The sequence below is a fragment of the Anabrus simplex genome, chromosome 1, assembly GCF_040414725.1.
Source record: "Anabrus simplex isolate iqAnaSimp1 chromosome 1, ASM4041472v1, whole genome shotgun sequence".
Lineage (NCBI taxonomy): Eukaryota > Metazoa > Arthropoda > Insecta > Orthoptera > Tettigoniidae > Anabrus > Anabrus simplex.
This window is the reverse complement of record NC_090265.1, coordinates 549,670,163-549,689,385: the sequence shown is the minus strand read 5'-3', so window position 1 is coordinate 549,689,385 and position 19,223 is coordinate 549,670,163. Positions and strand designations below refer to the sequence as shown.

The window sequence follows — 19,223 nt, the reverse complement described above, 5'->3', positions numbered from 1 at the left end:
GAGTCAGGTCGAAGAATTTACCAAAGTCCCTGGAAAATGGTCAAGAAGGAAAAGAAGGCGACTCGGAAAGAGTAAACAAGTAAACTCGAGTCCTCATCCTGAGCTGCATGTACCATTTCAACCACATACCAGTCCTCCTGCCAGTCTTAAATTTCTGGCAGTATCGGAAATCGAACCCGGACCCCCGAGGACGACAGCCAATAACACTTAATTGTTACGCTACGGAGGTGGCCTCGGAAGGAGTGAGACAAGAGAATCCTTGAAGTGTGCGGCACTCATACCTCCATAATCTGAGTAGTAAAGGAGTCTTGCTAGAGGGCTGCAGGGGCACTTCAGATGTAGAAGGTGTCCAGTCCTCACACGCTATAAGCTCACCCATATGAATGGCGAGATTTTAAAGTCACTTGCTCCTCCAACCGATGTCCTTTATCTTGTTCCAAGAGTCTTAACTGAGAGGAACTGAGGACAGCAGTTGTCGTGAAGAGAGCTTTGTTCATATCTCACATTCTATCTGTCCGCTCGCAGCGGTTTGTGACTCAGCACAGTAGCTCTCACCATGGGTTCAATACCCAACACATTTCCAGAGAACTGAATGAAGTGTACGCAGCCTCACCAAAGTAAAAACTGAATTAAAATTCTTGTCTTTCCATCCTAGAGGTGGTTTTCTGTGGTTTCTCTCTTCAGCTCTACACAAGACTCCGTTCTAACTTTTTTTAGCACTACCGCAAGTCTTCAGACAGGCGTCGCTCGCAGCTGAGCACCCTTAAAGGCCAACCGACTGCGCTGCGAAATGAACCTGCAACCCTACACTTCGCAACGCGTCGACGGATCGTCACGTTTAAGTGTATTGAGAATAAACAGTTGTATTCTTCGTCTGAATCCAGTTTCAATAGTTTACACACACGCAGTCTTAAACAGATCTCCGAAAGGAAAGAATGTAAAAATACCACGAATCATAATAAATATAGGTGTATTTGGTGTAGACAATTTCATTTATATCGATACACTAGGAATATGAAGTGCTGGACATTCAGATAATCCGTTCTGGCGCTTGAAAGGTTAACACTCGTATACGATGTAATTTAGAACTGATTACTATATAAAGAACGTGAGATATCGTAACAGTGCCCAACTGATCTTCGGTGGTCCGGGGTGCAGGCTTCAAACCTGTAGCTGGTTAGTGCCAGAGTGGTTCGATTCCACCTGTTGGGCGAATTTATTATTTCGCAAATCATATGTGTTTATTATTAAGAAGAAATAATAATAATAATAATAATAATAATAATAATACGTTAATCAATCTTCACTACAAAACCGTATGGCATAATATCTATGGCAATGGTTTCCAAAAAGAATGCAAGAGCACTTTAAGCCTGGATCGTGCCCTACAACACCCACCAACAACTCGTCTGAAATCACGCAAACCACCCTGGACTGATTTTAAAAGTATCAGTTCTTTCGACATGACCTCTGAGTGACGACAGCGTTGGCATGAACATCCACCCAACAACGCTCACTTGGTTCAAGATCCAACAAAGAAGGTTGAAGGATTCCAACTGCCGCGTCAAACCTGATCAAAGCTGAACCGAATTAGGACGGGTCAAGGGAGGTGTGGCTACATGTTGAAGAAATGGGGTTTCCGTTTATCTGCTGACTGCGACTGTGGAGCGGAGGAGCAGACAATGGAACACATTGTTAGGCCGTGAAGTGACGCAGGGTGACTCCGCCGAATTCTCCACGGCAGAGTGAGTCACGGCGACAATCGTCGCAAGCTGGATCGCAGTTTCAGTACGCAGTTTACAACGGAACTTAAGCTTTGGTAGAGATGACGAATACTGCTGCTATGTTAATAGATTTGAGTTCAGAATCGGATCCGATACCGAGCTTGTGTTCGAAGATGGTATGTTACAGATGTAGCCGGTGGTCCACTTTTCATGTATTTTTGGTGTCTTCTGAGAACATCTCTCAGCGAATGTCTCCGTTTCTCCCACATCGCCTTCGCTTCAGCACCTGCAACAATAGCTTAGTAGCTTGTATCATACAGCACTTCGCGAACACGTACGGCTTCAATTAGTTTTTCTTCCATTTCGAACTACAAAACACAATATGAACAACCAAAATCACCGCGAGTCTTGCAGGAAACTGCGGAAGAGAGGCTGCGGATCGCAGGGTCACCACGGGCAGCAACTGCGTCACGTCACCCTGCGCCGTAACATGCGCGGGTCCAGTCAGTCCTGTGGTTCGCAGAAACTCACCGTGAGTCACCCTGCGTCACCTCACGGACCTGCGTCTCATTTTGCGGCCGGCCTTAAGGAGTGCCCACTTCGAGCATTTAACGGTGATCTGAGGCTTCTACACCAAGTGACTCCGAGTACTCTGGACTGGTTGTCAAATTTGGACATTTCCATTTGATATTAGATTTGTTTTGTGTACTTGTAAAGCCATACGATATATATATGGTAAGGTAATTCTTGATTTTACACACTTTAAAATGAAATCCGTCCGCCTCTGTAGTGCAGTGCTCGGTATGATTAGCTGCCATCCCCGGAGGCCCGGGTTCGATTCCCGCCTCTGCCACGAAATTTGAAACGTGGTACGAGATCTGGAACGGGGTCCACTCAGCCTCTGGAGGCCAACTGGGTAGGAGGGGGAGGGGGAGTCAATTCCCACTTCAGCCACCCTCGAAGTGTTTCTACGTGGTTTCCCATATCTTTCCCAGGCAAACACCGGGATGGTAGCTAACATAAGGCCACGACCGCTTTCTTCTCTCTTCCTTGCCTATCCCTTCCAATCTTACCATCCCCCACGATAGCATGGCAAGTGGGACCGCCTGGGCGAGGTACTAGTCATCCTCCCCAGTTGTATACCCGACCAAATGTTTCACGCTCCAGGACACTGCCCTTGAGTCGGTGGAGGGATGTGTGTGTGTGTGAGAGAGAGAGAGAGAGAGGGAGAGGGAGAGAGAACTAAAATAGGGAAATAACACAAATTTCTTTCGATGATGACCAACAGTAAGTTTTGAGCTCATCAGCCTTTCAAATCCAAGTGCCCATGACCTCAACGATCTAAACTTATCTGGTCTGTTTATAAACGTGAAGGTAAGTAGGATATCGGCCTGTAGATAGGCTATTGAATAACATGCCAACAGTAGTATAATGGGAGAGTTCGGCCGCCACCGCCACCTCCGGCTCCCAGTGGCCACCTCCACCTCAGCCAGTGGCCTCTTCCAGTATTGCCAACTTAACCTAACTAGCGCGACAGTACTGCCAACTTAACCTAACTAGCGCGAAATTTGAATTTGTAAACAAAGCCACATGCTTTTTGACAGCTGTCATCGACAACAACGCATCGCTAACCTCAGTACTGCCATCTTGACGGGCCTAAACCTCAGTAGTGCCAACTTAACCTAACTAGCTCGAGATAAACAAAGCCACGTGCTTTTTGACAACCACGTGCTTTTTGACAGATTTGTAAACAAAGCCACGTGCTTTTTGACAGACAACAACGCATCGCAAACCTCAGTACTGCCATCATGACGGGCCTAAACCTCAGTAGTGCCAACTTAACCTAACTAGCATGAGGTAAACAAAGCCACGTGTTTTTTGACAGCCACGTGCTTTTTGACAGATTTGTAAACAAAGCCACGTGCTTTTTGACAGACAACAACGCATCGCTAACCTCAGTACTGCCATCTTGACGGGAATAAACCTCGGTGGTACCAACTTAACCTAACTAGCGAGAGGTAAACAAAGCCACGTGCTTTTTGACAGCTACATGCTTTTTGACAGCTGCCATCCGCCATCTTTGAGCACCGTGCTGCCCTCTTTCGTCACCTGTCATCGGCAGTGCTGCCATCTTGACGGGTCTAAACCTTAGTGCTACCAACTTAACCTAACTAGCGCGAGGTAAACAAAGCCACGTGTTTTTTGACAGCCGTCATCCGCCATCTTTAATCCATAGAGCACAGTGCTGCCCTCTTTAGCTACTTACCTTTGAAATGTGGTGGCGGATAATTTGAAAAATGCTTTTTGACAGCAGCCATATTGCATCGCAAACCTCAGTGCTGCCCTCTTTAGCTAGATACCTGTGGTAGCAGACAATTCCACGTGACAGCAGCTATCTTTAATCAAGAGAGCACCGTGCTGCCCTCTATGTGGTGACGGCAAATTCCACGTGCTCTTGTTTGGAAACAAACCCACGTGCTTTTTTTGACAGCTACCATCCACCATCTTTAATCAACAGAGCACAGTGCTGTACTCTTTAGCTAGATACCTTTGAAATGTGGTGGCGGCAATTTGAAAAATTCTATGTGCTCTTGTTGGGAAACAAAGCCGCGTGCTTTTTTTTGACAGCTGTCATCCGCCATCTTTAATCAATAGAGCACTGTGCTGCGGGCAATTTCGTTAGCTGTCATCCGCCATCTTTAATCTAGAGAGAACAGTGCTGCACTCTATGTGGTGGCGGTAAATTCTATGTGCTTTACAAACCTATGTGCTTTTCTGACAGCTGTCATCCGCCATCTTTAATCCAGAGAGAACAGTGCTGCCCTCTATATGGTGACGGCAAATTCCACGTGGAAACAAAGCCATGTGCAGCTGTCATCCGCCATCTTTAATCACTGTGCTGCCCGGTGGCGGCAAATTGAAAAATTCCACGTGCTCTTATTTGGAAACAAAGCCATGTGCTTTTTTGACAGCTGTCATCCGCCATCTTTAATCCAGAGAGAACAGTGCTGCCCTCTATGTGGTGGCGGCAAATTCTACGTGCTCTTGTTTGAAAACATACTCACGTGCTTTTTTGACAGCTGTCATCTGCCATCTTTGAGAACAGTGCTGCCCTCTATGTGGTGGCGGCAAATTGAAAAAATCCACGTGCTCTTGTTTGAAAACATACGTGCTTTTTTGACAGCTGTCATCCGCCATCTTTGAGAACAGTGCTGCCCTCTATGTGGTGGCGGCAAATTGAAAAATTCCACGTGCTCTTGTTTGAAAACATACTCATGTGCTTTTTTGACAGCTGTCATCCACCATCTTTAATCACCGTGCTGCCCGGTGACGGCAAATTCCACGTAGAAACAAAGCCATGTGCAGCTGTCATCCGCCATCTTTAATCACCGTGCTGCCCGGTGACGGCAAATTCCACGTGGAAACAAAGCCATGTGCTTTTTTGACAGCTGTCATCCGCCATCTTTAATCACCGTGCTACACTCTATGTGGTGGCGACAAATTCTAAATGCTTTACAAACCCATGTGCTTTTCTGACAGAGCTGTCATCCACCATCTTTAATCACCGTGCTGCCCCGGTGGTGGCAAATTCTACGTGCTTTACAAAGCTATGTGCTTTTTTGACAAAAAAAAAAAATTCTGCTCTCGAGATACTTACCGAACTATACTCACGAAACTGCTCATCACCTTCTTTCTTCTATGAGTAATAAACAAAAACTCTATCCTGCAAATAAGGAGCGGGAGGAAGGTGATACCTAACCTAAAATAAAAGAATATGCCAATTCTACATTATTTATTTACATCTTGTATGTACAAGTTTTATCTCGAATCATTTCACCCTAGCGTACTTCTCGATGCAATTCTTGAATGTACAAGTTTAGACTTGCCGTACCAGCGTTCCTCTCCCGAATTGTGATGTAAGACAGCGTAACGTAAGTACACACACCTCTAGCATAATGTTTATGTAAAGTAGTACTTATCAATACTACTATGCCCCCAGGCTAGCGTGTTGGTAGAATTTGGAATGACAAACCGTTTACAATCATCGCTATTAAGGGCTACCTTACTAATTAAATGAGTGTACAACTGGTGCTTCTTGCTTCTAATGACAGACATTTGCTTATGCAAAACAGGTGGATTACTTTTAATGCAATTGTTATAGTTTTCAAAACTTAGCTGATTCTGAACGACATTCTTTTTAACCCCCTTCAATCTCTTTATTTGTAATTCATTTAAGAGTTTTATGCAATATGACTTGGATTTAGTACCTACAAATGAATCGATAATATTCCCAGCACATTCATCTTTCATTTTACCTAGAACCTTTTTGTTCACTAGCGGTAGATGATATTGATTATCTGCAGGATAGTTACTTGTATCAAACCTACCCAAGTCAGGCTTTATATCATTGTAATAGTCATCAGTTTTGATTTGATCAATAAACGAATCGGTATCTGTGTAGAGCAATTGCGCATTATGCGCGTACTTCTTCATCATATAATCGTAATGGAATTCATACATGAGTGTTTTAGCCAATTCAAGTACTGTGAAGCCGACGTAGGTAGGTTTGTCATACTTAACCTTGACACGATTCATCTGTATAATAACTAAATTCTCGTGTATGATGGTGCAGCTGTGGAAATTTGGTTTACTTATTAAATAGTTAGCACCATACCTTTTCTTAATATTATCCCAGTTTGTAATCAATTTTACATCAACGCGTTTGTCAACATTCTCCATAGTCTTACCAAACACACTATTATTCATGAGCTTGTAGAAATCTTTTTCAAACTCGTTAACCGCATTCGTTCTTAAATTATTGTTCAGATCGATATATGGCTTTAGCCACGGTGACTGATTAAATTCTAGTACGCGATGAATTTTGGATAACTTCAAACCATGCTGCAAACACTGTTTTAAATTTCGGTAATGAATGATATACTTAGATTTATCGCATAAATTAGCAATGAGCATTTTCGTCGTTGATGCAATGTACGGGGACTTCATATTTTCAGGGCAGAACGGTAGGTCATTATGAGAAGTGTGTAACTCTTTAGGATACTGTAAGTCAACTTCGAGGAAATAACCTTTATCAGCTTCATCACCTAGGGCGTGTAGCTGTAAAGCATCAATTTCGCACTGCGTCAGCCAGCGGAAACCACTCACCGGTAGATGCTGACTCATCGCCCACCCATACTGATTATTAGCATCGAGGTAAACGATATACCGAGATTCCTGACTGGAATCGAAACTCGGCATGTACTTATTATTAGCACTCGAATACCGGCCGCTGCACTGACTCAGACCGCCTCGAATGGATGCTTTTATAAAGTGCACCATATCAATATCGGTTAGCAGCTCCAAATTCACACGCGTGTATTTTAACATCGCGTCCCAACTTAACCCAGGTGCAGTAAAATACTGACATGGGTCAAGGCTGTAGGTGTTCATGCAAACACAGCGAAAATTTTCAAAAACATCAGCTAACAAAAGTACATCTGTCTTTAAATATAAATCGGAGTATTCACCTAGCGTTTGAATGTGGAACTGCTCCCAGATATGTTGTGCATGTAAATAGTCATCATCACTAATATCTGCTGAATTCAGCGAGCTGTAAAAGGATTGTTTCGATGGTAAGGCACGTTCTTCGAGGCGGTCTAAGCAGTCGAGATATTCGTAACAAAAAACACCCTTACGCTGAAGTAAATTAAACTGCGTTTCTTCAGGGAAAACGCGTCGAATTTCTGTAAATTGTTCAGGCTGTAAATGACTAGAAAGTTTATCGAGGCTACTCGCCATAAAGCGAAACGAGTCAAGGAATCTCAGTTTTATAGAATGCTCAGCATCTACTTTTACAGACTTTGCAAACGCAATGTACCGCTCTTTATTCTGAGGGATTATATCTACTTTTTCATCCGAAGCTCCAAATTGTGAAATGATGAAATGAGAGTCGTAACCAGATAAGTTATGAAAAATTACAGGGATAAATTTAGGAACTCTATACTTAAGATTACAGCTATAATGAGCGGCACATCTGTAGAAACCAGTTAAATGATCATGATCAAAAACTTTAGGGTCATTTTCGGAAAATTCCCCATCACAAATGCTACACTTTGTAGCACGTTCATGATCATTTAACTGAATGTCGGTGAGTGGCTTCATAGGAATATTACTATTCAGAATACGACCGAGACGAACTGCATCACTTTCAAGTCTTTCTAAAAATACTTTAGCAGCATCATGTCCTCGATACAGCTCTAACTTGTTAAGCGTACTATCGTAACTACACTTGATGTAATACGCGAAGCTATACGGGACATGCATGTGCGTAGTATTAGTGAAAGAGTTGTCAGGATTAGGTGAGCATGTGTTGCATGGCGTGAGGATGGCTTCAAAGTCTGCATAAATCACGAACGGTACCCACATCTGCTTGTGAAAATTCGTAAATTTTAAAACATTATTGCCTGTAGTAGGTATCTCCGTACGTACATGATTGCAGTCATTCTTGGAATGCTCTGTTAACTGATCTTCGGTTTTAAAATACTGCAAGCATCCATCACATAGCCACTTTTTACCATTACGTTTTGACAACTGACTGCCAACAAGTCTACTCAGATTTTTAATCCAGCAAAAGTGGCTATTCACACTGTTTTCAATATAGAGTAAATTAACGTGAGTACTCTTCTTATGACATGTATAATACAGAGGACCTACTACAGACTTTTTCTCTACACCATACACATTAATACTAATGTTATTTAGTTCCTCAAAGCGCTTAATATCCTTTAACTGTACGGGAAATTCTATACTATCAAAATTTAGCTGCGTTGAATAGTGTGGATACGATGATGTTCTATACGCTACATTCGATTTAGCAGGATTTAAAGCCGACATCACCGCCCATGCAAAACATGCTTCGTCATTGTTTTGGATGTTTACAACAGCTTCTTTTCGCTGAATCCATGTCGGCAGCTCGATGTGCGAAGATCCACGCATAGGATTGTACTTATTGATGTTAACTTCTAGATACATTATTTCAACTAAAGCCCACCCTGATTCCTTTTCCTGAAATTCCTCGCTCTTAGTTGAAATAATGTTAGAGACATCCCTAAGTACATCACTAAAATTAGTCGACTCACTTATGACAAAATTCTTCGTATTAAATGATTTAATGTCCGTTATTTCGGATTCATCCATGCTTTTAATGTACAAGGCGAAAAGTTCAAAATTAACTTTAAATAAACTATGATTGGACAAAGATTTAGCAAGAAGCTGTTGTACATCCGGTTGAACGCAATTTAAAAAGTTTGAAGTGCTCTGAAACTTTTGACTGGTGCGAATTCGGTAACTAGCAATCCTACTTTTAAATGCTGTATTAATTTCCTCGATGTTTGCGTTACTACCACTTCTACACGCATTATTTTTATGCGCATTACTCCGTAAGTGTCCCTGAAAATGCGAAGATGGTACATCAGTGTTACAGTGCTCGCAGTGAATAGTTTGAAGTTCATTTTTCCTAGGTTTTTTACTACTAGTACTTTCTACAGCTACATCAGTAGCTGCACGCTTTTTCCCTACTACTACCTGAGGGCAAGTAGATATTTGATGTACCTCTGCTAAGTGAGCCTGGTATTGCTCTACATTAGCGAAGTACAGCCCGCAAACATCACATAAACAGATGTTATGCTAGGGTGTTTTGATTTTATATGACGTGCGAGGTTATCCTGTCTTGCGAACGTTGCCTTACACTGTTCGCAGGGGAACATAGTAGGGTTATAGTCGCAAGCAGATAGCTGATGATGTTTCGTTTTTACATGGCGTGCAAGGCTGTCACGTCTTGTGAACATTGCCTTACACAGCTCGCATGGGAACATAGTGTCTTCTCTTTCTTCGAATACAGTGTTTAGGTGAACAGCGTATGCAACAAGTTCTGAAAAGAGAACAACCAATAGAGATTAGCCTAAAGTTGCGATGTTCAACCTATAGAGGTTGGACATGGCTGTGAGTTAGGCCTATAGCATGAGGATTGAAGAGAACGACTAAAGTTACGATGTTCGGAAGAAACCAACTTTCAACCTGTTGAGGGCAGACATAGCTATGTGTGCGTGTTTGAAATTATACCACGTCTATAGTATGTTGATTAAAGAGAACAACTATTTATGATTAGCTTAAAGTTACGATGTTCGGAAGAAACCAACTTTCAACCTGTTGAGGGCAGACATAGCTATGTGTGCGTGTTTGAAATTATACTACGTCTATAGTATGTAGATTAAAGAGAACAACTATTTATCAATAGACTAAAGTTACGGAAGAAACCAAGTTTAAGCCTGTTGAGGACGGACATAGCTATGCACGCACCTCGTCTATAGTATGTAGATTAAAGAGAACAACTATTTATCAATAGACTAAAGTTACGATGTTCGGAAGAAACCAAGTTTCAACCCGTTGAGGGCAGACATAGCTATGTGTACGTGTTTGAAATCATACCACGTCTATAGTATGTTGATTAAAGAGAACAACTATTTATGATTAGCTTAAAGTTACGATGTTCGGAAGAAACCAACTTTCAACCTGTTGAGGGCAGACATAGCTATGTGTGCGTGTTTGAAATTATACTACGTCTATAGTATGTAGATTAAAGAGAACAACTATTTATCAATAGACTAAAGTTACGGAAGAAACCAAGTTTCAGCCTGTTGAGGACGGACATAGCTATGTACGCACCTCGTCTATAGTATGTAGGTTGAAGAGAACAATTATTTATGAATAGCTTAAAGTTACGGAAGAAACCAAGTTTAAGCCTGTTGAGGACGGACATAGCTATGTGTGCGTGTTTGAAATTATACCACGTCTATAGTATGTAGATTAAAGAGAACAACTATTTATGATTAGCTTAAAGTTACGATGTTCGGAAGAAACCAACTTTCAACCTGTTGAGGGCAGACATAGCTATGTGTGCGTGTTTGAAATTATACCACGTCTATAGTATGTAGATTAAAGAGAACAACTATTTATGAATAGCTTAAAGTTAGAGAAGAAACCAAGTTTCAGCCCGTTGAGGGCAGACATAGCTATGTGTACGTGTTTGAAATTATACCACGTCTATAGTATGTTGATTAAAGAGAACAACTATTTATGATTAGCTTAAAGTTACGATGTTCGGAAGAAACCAACTTTCAACCTGTTGAGGGCAGACATAGCTATGTGTGCGTGTTTGAAATTATACCACGTCTATAGTATGTAGATTAAAGAGAACAACTATTTATGAATAGCTTAAAGTTACGGAAGAAACCAAGTTTCAGCCTGTTGAGGGCAGACATAGCTATGTACGCACCTCGTCTATAGCGTGAGGATTAAAGAGAACAACTATTTATCAATAGACTAAAGTTACGATGTTTTAGAAGAAACCAAGTTTCAACGAATAGAGGTCAGACATACCTTAAAATCTTCGCGCTGCAAACTGTTACTCGGATGAATAAAATGCGTGCGTTCAAGCCTGAAACTCGAACGGTACCTAAAAAAGAAAAGAACAAACATATATGAATGCAGTGTAGGGTGTATCAGCTAGCCTAGTTATCTTTACAACTCAAAGTTCGAAAACATACCTTTTAAAAAAATGCACGTGCTGCAGACTGTTACTCGGATGAATAAAATGCGTACTTTCAAGCCTGTAACTCGAACGGTACCTAAAAAGAAAAGAACAAACATATATGAATGTAGTGTAGGGTGTATCAGCTAGCCTAGTTATCTTTACAACTCAAAGTTCGAAAACATACCTTTTAAAAAAATGCACGTGCTGCAGACTGTTACTCGGATGAATAAAATGCGTACTTTGAAGCCTGTAACTCGAACGGTACCTAAAAAAGAAAAGAACAAACATATATGAATGTAGATGTCCAGCGTAGAAGTTGCTTTGCAGACAGTAACTAACAGTTCTAGCTTACCTTAAGATAAAGGCTGAAGAATAATATTCACAGCAGACGGGAGATGTGTGTGTACGTGATAAACGCATACAGAGAACTGTGAGCACTTCACGCAGACTGCTGCGGCTAAATATTCTGCTTGTTACCAAGCGGATGTGGAAAAATCGCTGAGCTGACAACTGCGGTACAGTCGGAACGAATGCAACAAGAGCTCCCACCTATAGTCCCGCAGGCTGACGTATTTAAGCCGGAATCGAACCTCCTGTTGACGCCGAGGTGTCAGAATTTAAGACTTCGATCCTTGGAAAGTTAGCGTGTGATCCTCGACTTCTCGAGGGTACATACGCGGTATTCCTTACCTGTAGGTATTGAGCTAAAGCTAGATCATGTAATGACGATCGCGCAGGCCCCTCGCCTAGCATTTACGGCTTCTAGTTCGAACCCGCTATCCCCGTTGGATGGAGGTGTTAAGCTGACTTCTTCGGTAGGAGTAGGCTATGTCGGGATATCGATTTAAAATCCTAGTCAGGAAGGGCAACCGGCCGTATAAAGCTATGGTGTGAGGTGGGGTGTGCAAAAAAGCTAGCTATAAGTAAGGGCTGTTGATGGGGACGTTAAACCTTGTGCAGACTCCTTCGAAAATGATTTTTTGAGTACAAGACTTGACGGTGATTCATTTGTCGGATGGAGGCAATAAGCCTTGTGCAGGCTTCTTCTAGTCGGGAGTAGGCTATGTATCGGTACCGGGATATCTAGTTATAAAACCCGCTACAACAAATTTATCACGTATACTGCGATTTAAAATCCTAGTCAGGAAGGGCAACCGGTCGTATAAAACTATGGTGTGAGGCGGGGTGTGTGTAAAAGCTAGCAATAAGTAAGGGCTGTTGATGGGGACGTTAAACCTTGTGCAGACTCCTTCGAAAATGATTTTTTGAGTACATGACATGACGGTGATTCATTTGTCGGATGGAGGCATTAAGCCTTGTGCAGGCTTCTTCTAGTCGGGAGTAGGCTATGTGTCGGTACCGGGATATCTAGTTATAAAACCCGCTACAACAAATTTATCGCGTATACTGCGATTTAAAATCCTAGTCAGGAAGGGCAGCCGGTCGTATAAAACTATGCTGTGAGGCGGGGTGTGCAAAAAAAGCTAGCAATAAGTAAGGGCTGTTGATGGGGACGTTAAACCTTGTGCAGACTCCTTCGAAAATGATTTTTTTGAGTACAAGAGTGTTGATGCTGATTCATTTGTCGGATGGAGGCAATAAGACTTGTGCAGGCTTCTTCAGTCGAGTAGGCTATGTATCGGTACCGGGATATCTAGTTATAAAACCCGCTACAACAAATTTATCACGTATACTGCGATTTAAAATCCTAGTCAGGAAGGGCAGCCGGTCGTATAAAACTATGGTGTGAGGCGGGGTGTGCAAAAAAGCCAGCATTAAGTAAGGGCTGTTGATGTGTTTTAACCTCTCCGTACAATCATGATAGTTTACGTTAGGAACTTACATAGGCTAAATGCTACACATTCCATGGCAGAGCCGGGAATCGAACTCGGGCCTCCGAGGGTAGCAGCTAACTACTGCACTACAGAGGAGGACTATTTCAGAATATTTTACAACCTTAATTAGTACTGTGTTTTAAGAGCTTGAATGGTACTCAGCTAAGAAGACGTTCGCGAGTTACAAGCCGCTTATCAGTGTCCTCGCTCAAGGTCGAGCCGGAAGATACGTGTACAATTTCAGCTAACACATGCATTCCACACAACTCGCTCAGAATGACTGTGCCGATACTTCGAGGACTGTAGAACAAATCTATAGCCTACAGTATGCATGCCTCTCACCCGGTAGTCTCGGGTTCGATTCTCTTGGGAATAAAAATGTGTTTAAATCACATGAATGTGTTGAGTTGTCCTTCCTGATGCAAAACTAGCAGTATCTAACCTCATACACCATAGTTTTACGACCGGTTGCCCTTCCTGACAACTCGGATTAAGAATCTGTTTTACAACGTCTAACACGGGAATCGGGGATTTACAACTAGATGCACTTCTTAGATTTTAAATCACGAACTATTGTTTTACGGCCGGATGCCCTTCCTGACGCAAAACTAAGATTTTAAATCGCAAGAATTTGTTTTAAGACTAGTCGTCCTCCCTGATGCAAAACTAGTAGTATCTAAGCTCTTGGTTGCCCTTCCTGACAACTCGGATTAAGAATCTGTCGAGAATCGGGGATTTACAGCTAGCTTAGATTTTAAATCACGAACTAACAAGAGCACGTAGAATTTGCCACCACCGGGGCAGCACTGTTCTCTCTGGATTAAAAGCTTTGTTTCCAAACAAGAGCACGTGGAATTTGCCGTCACCGGGCAGCACGGTGATTAAAGATGGCGGATGACAGCTGCACATGGCTTTGTTTCTACGTGGAATTTGCCGTCACAGGGCAGCACGGTGATTAAGGATGGCGGATGACAGCTGACAAAAAAGCACATGGCTTTGTTTCTACGTGGAATTTGCCGTCACCACATAGAGGGCAGCACTGTTCTCTCTGGATTAAAGATGGCGGATGACAGCTGTCAAAAAAGCACGTGAGTATGTTTTCAAACAAGAGCACGTGGAATTTTTCAATTTACCGCCACCACATAGAGGGCAGCACTGTTCTCTCTGGATTAAAGATAGCGGATGACAGCTAACGAAATTGCCCGCATGATAGCAGCACAGTGCTCTATTGATTAAAGATGGCGGATGACAGCTGTCAAAAAAAGCACGTAGCTTTGTTCCCCAACAAGAGCACATAGAATTTTTCAAATTGCCGCCACCACATTTCAAAGGTATCTAGCTAAAGAGTACAGCACTGTGCTCTGTTGATTAAAGATGGTGGATGGTAGCTGTCAAAAAAGCACGTGAGTTTGTTTCCAAACAAGAGCACGTGGAATTTTTCAATTTGCCGCCACCACATAGAGGGCAGCACGGTGCTCTCTTGATTAAAGATGGCTGCTGTCACGTGGAATTGTCTGCTACCACAGGTATCTAGCTAAAGATGGCAGCACTGAGGTTTGCGATGCAATATGGCTGCTGTCAAAAAGCATTTTTCAAATTATCCGCCACCACATTTCAAAGGTAAGTAGCTAAAGAGGGCAGCACTGTGCTCTATGGATTCAAGATGGCGGATGACGGCTGTCAAAAAACACGTGGCTTTGTTTACCTCGCGCTAGTTAGGTTAAGTTGGTAGCACTAAGGTTTAGACCCGTCAAGATGGCAGCACTGCCGATGACAGGTGACGAAAGAGGGCAGCACGGTGCTCAAAGATGGCGGATGGCAGCTGTCAAAAAGCATGTAGCTGTCAAAAAGCACGTGGCTTTGTTTACCTCTCGCTAGTTAGGTTAAGTTGGTACCACCGAGGTTTATTCCCGTCAAGATGGCAGTACTGAGGTTAGCGATGCGTTGTTGTCTGTCAAAAAGCACGTGGCTTTGTTTACAAATCTGTCAAAAAGCACGTGGCTGTCAAAAAACACGTGGCTTTGTTTACCTCATGCTAGTTAGGTTAAGTTGGCACTACTGAGGTTTAGGCCCGTCATGATGGCAGTACTGAGGTTTGCGATGCGTTGTTGTCTGTCAAAAAGCACGTGGCTTTGTTTACAAATCTGTCAAAAAGCACATGGTTGTCAAAAAGCACGTGGCTTTGTTTATCTCGAGCTAGTTAGGTTAAGTTGGCACTACTGAGGTTTAGGCCCGTCAAGATGGCAGTACTGAGGTTAGCGATGCGTTGTTGTCGATGACAGCTGTCAAAAAGCACGTGGCTTTGTTTACAAATTCAAATTTCGCGCTAGTTAGGTTAAGTTGGCAGTACTGTCGCGCTAGTTAGGTTAAGTTGGCAATACTGGAAGAGGCCACTGGCTGAGGTGGAGGTGGCCACTGGGAGCCGGAGGTGGCGGTGGCGGCGAACTCTCCCATTATACTACTGCCAACATTTTAAGCTTCATCGTTCCTGGACTAAATACGAACCAATGGCCTTGTAGTAAAGCCACCCATCTACCAGAACAGGCTCCATTAAGTCTCTGTATATCGGTGTTACATGACTTCCGATAGGTCCCAGCCCACTTTAACAAACAAGGCCTACATTTCGATCCCGACGCCCTGACGACATATATCGATCGAGATTGACCCCTTTAACCCAGATATACAACACTTATTACAGCACTGTCACGGCACGTCACTTCACACCACTACACAAACTCACTCCACTGCCGAGCTACAAGCTCGCATATACAATGATGAAAAAATACGTAGTTACTAACGCGCTCCACTCACGAAACGTATGAGCTCCGCCACTTTTATTGCAGGTGAATGAACGGATCGCACATCGGGAGATACTTTCTTCTTCTTCTTCTTCTTCTTCTTCTTCTTCTCCTTCTTCTTCTTCTTCTTCTTCTTCTTCTTCTTCTTCTTCTTCTATGTCTTAAAATCTGTATTAACTTATACAGGTTTCAGGCGAACCTTGGTACATATATTCAGTATTCAAAACAGCGTTCCTTGATAAACATGTTCCATATTCAAAGAGCAATACTTGATAAAGACGTATTCAGTATTTACAAAATACTATTGACTCGCGTGTTGCGTACTGAAGAAAACTTCCCTTGATATATATGTTCAATATTTTAAAAAAACATTCCTCGAAACACGTGTTCAAAAACTTTCCTGAATATACGTGTTAAATAATTGTTAAAAACCTTTGGTACGGCCATTCTATATTCAAAAACTTTCCTTTTTTCTTTTTATTACTAGGTGCTTTACGTCAAACCGACACAGGTAGATCTTACGGTGACGATAGGAAACAAATTTTTAAAAATCCTTGATACACGAATATTCCAAAACCTTCCTCTATACATAGGCTGCGTTCAATATTTTTTTAAATATCTGTGATACCTCAGTATTCAAAAACATTCCTTGATACACATGTTCTGTATTAAAACGCATTCCTTGGTATGCATGCTCAATATTTAAAAATATTCCTTGATACATAAGTTCAAAAACATGCCTGGATGCACATGAGAAAAAATATATACAGATTAACCACCTAATCAATGAATATTTTTTTAACGTTATATAGTCAATACAAACTAGTATCAGCATGATTACTTGTAATGGATACACATGTTCAAAATTCAAGAAACATTCTCTGTTAAACATGTTTAGTATTAAAAATGCAAATATTAGTATTGCTGAGTAATAACCTTAGTACCATTCTTGCCACACAGATATAGCAGTCATGTAAAGAGCATCGGATGAAAAATAACATAGCAATAATCGGAAAACGGAAGTTTTGGAATCTAAGCTCCATGATTTGCCTGTTACTACACAGCAATTCTGAATACCCACTTTATTTCATACATTAATGTTCAATAATGCAGTGAGATCCTACCTCAACATTTCTCTATTTTAAGTAGACATGATTTGTAACTATTAAGAGCGTAGTGGTTCTACGCCGTCCTGGATGTACTCTTTGATGTAACTTAGCCAAAGCATTCTGAGTCAAAGTTTACTTGCAGTGGCCAGTTTATCACCACTGCTCCAGAAGCACACTGAACAAAACCAATGTTGCTGAGTTCTCGTGAACCCGTAAATTCATACTACTGTACCTTTGTCTAAGGAACTAACGAGAATTGTTACTAAATCGTTAATTATTAATAATATTGTCCGCCTCTGTGGTGTAGTGGTCAGCGTGATTAGCTGCCACCCCGAAAGGCCCGGGTTCCATTCCCGGCTCTGCCACGAAATTTCAAAAGTGGTACGAGGGCTGGAACGGGGTCCACTCAGCCTCGGGAGGTCAACTGAGTAGAGTTGGGTTCGATTCCCACCTCAGCTATCCTGGAAGTGGCTTTCGGTGGTTTCCCACTTCAACTCCAGACAAATGCTGGGATGGCACCTACAGTAACTTAAGGTCCCGGCCGCTTCCTTCCCTCTGCCTTGTATATCCCTTCCAATCTCCCCGCCCCCCGCCCCCACCACAAGGCACCTGTTCAGCTTAACAGGTGAGGACACCTGGGCGACGTACTGGTTCTCGTCCCCAGTTGTATCCCCGACCCAAAGTCTCACGCTCCAGGACACTGCCCTTGAGACGGTAGAGGTAGAATTCCTCGCCGAGTCCGAGGGAAAAATCAACCCTGGAGGGTAAACAGATTAAGAAAGAAAGAAGGATTAATAATAGTATTAATAATAATGTTATTGGAAAGCCTCCGTGGCTCAGGTGGCAGCGCGCCGGCCTCTCACCACTGGGTTCCGTGGTTCAAATCCCGGTCACTCCATATGAGATGTGTGTTGGACAAAGCGGAGGCGGGACAGATTTATCTCTGGGTACTCCGGTTTTCCCTCAAATATTTCATTCCAGCAACACTCTCCACTATCATTTCATCTGTCATTCATTAATCATTACCCCCAGAGGAGTGCGACAGGCTTCGGCAGCCGGCACAGTTCCTACCCTCGCCGCTAGATGGGGGCTTCATTCATTCCATTCCTAACCCGGTAGAATGACTGGAAACAGGCTGTGTATTTTCATTTTCAATAATGTTATTGGCTTTACGCCCCACTAACTACTTTTTATGGTTTTCAGAGACGCCGAGGTGCCGGAATTTTGTCAGGCAGGAGTTCTTTTACGTGCCAGTAAATCTTAAGGCTGACGTACTTGAGCACCTTCTAATACCACCGGACTGAGCCAGGATCGAACCTGCCAAGTTGGGGTCAGAAGGGCAGCGTCTCAACCGTCTGAGCCACTCAGTCCGGCTAATATTTATTAATATTATTATTAATTAATAATAACTAATAGTAATATTATTGTCAGTAGTTTCACGTCTCATTAATTAAATGTGTTAGTGTTACGGTTTTCAGAGACGCTAAGATGCCGTAATTTTGTCCCAAAGAAGCTCGTTTACGTGCTGGTAAATCACGTGGTTGGCATATTCAAACAACCTTCAAATATCAACGGACTGAACGGGCATCGAACCCGCCGACCTGAGCTCAGAAGGCCAACCTTCAACTACTTCAGCCCGGCCTTGTATGTATTAAGTGAAGTGCAAGAAATGTTTGCCAGCCCCGTGGTGTAGGGGAAGCGTGCCTGCTTCTTACCCGGAGGCCCCGGGTTCGATTTCCGGCCAGGTCAGGGATCGCTTGATAGGCTAAGGCCTTTCAAGGGCTGTAGTGCCATGGGGTTTGGTTTGGCAAGAAATGTTTGATACTTCGTTTATGATAGTGTCTTTGCTCTCGTACTGAAAAGTGTACGTAACTTAATCAAGCTTTAAATTACACGTTGAAAGAGGAAAGGAAGTTGACCGACATTAAACAAGAAGTTCTTTCCAGTTAGGGAGTTCCTGTGATGTTACACCGTATAATGGATATCGGAACATAAATGGACGTTGGCCATTTATTAGTACTGTCAAATCAAATAGATCTCGCAACCAGGCAGGAGAGCATTTACTAATAGCAGGTAATACAGATCTGGCCAACGGGCTCATTAGAATGCTACATAGCCTCAAGGGTAGTCTGTTCGATCGCAGTTCGCTGTAATCACAAGCTTAG

The 19,223-nt window shown here is 42.6% G+C and overlaps 1 protein-coding gene and 1 non-coding gene across 2 annotated transcripts in view; both read left to right on the top strand.

Annotated features, from left to right (window-relative positions):
- The window catches only part of LOC136876893 (uncharacterized), a 629,665-nt gene that overhangs the window by 488,816 nt on the left and 121,626 nt on the right, over positions 1 to 19,223 (top strand). The window lies entirely within an intron of this gene.
- TRNASTOP-UCA (transfer RNA opal suppressor (anticodon UCA)) lies at positions 1,127 to 1,213 on the top strand. Its single transcript has one exon. It is a non-coding gene; the product is annotated as a tRNA-Sec (tRNA).